Source organism: Rhinopithecus bieti, unplaced genomic scaffold (assembly GCF_001698545.2).
Source record: "Rhinopithecus bieti isolate Rb0 unplaced genomic scaffold, ASM169854v2 scaffold_2915, whole genome shotgun sequence".
In the NCBI taxonomy this organism is placed as follows: domain Eukaryota; kingdom Metazoa; phylum Chordata; class Mammalia; order Primates; family Cercopithecidae; genus Rhinopithecus; species Rhinopithecus bieti.
Genome location: NW_016803881.1, coordinates 854,695 through 855,072, shown reverse-complemented (window position 1 = coordinate 855,072; position 378 = coordinate 854,695).

The window sequence follows — 378 nt, the reverse complement described above, 5'->3', positions numbered from 1 at the left end:
CCTTCTGTCAAATAAGAATAAATTAGGAAGTAGGCAGGGAGAGACTTTATTGGAAAGGCATATTGCAGGAGGTAGTGAGGGGCTATTGCTTCACGGGGAAGGGACTATGGCAGTACAAAAAACACTCCAACCAGAAAATCAGCAAGTCTCAGACCTTAAGATCTGCAAGTGTCTCAGAGCTAGGGCAGAAAAGGGCTTTACTTTTATAGGGAGAAGCCAGCAAGGCAGAAAGGAACCTACGGCTAGCAGGCAGTTACAAGATGGAGCCAGGTACCCAGGCTAAAGCTTCTACAGAGACAGGGAGATAGGGCACCAAATCCCTTGAGGTTTGTTTTAGAGATGGCTCCAAGGCTTGTAAAAAAAAAAAAAAAAAAAAAA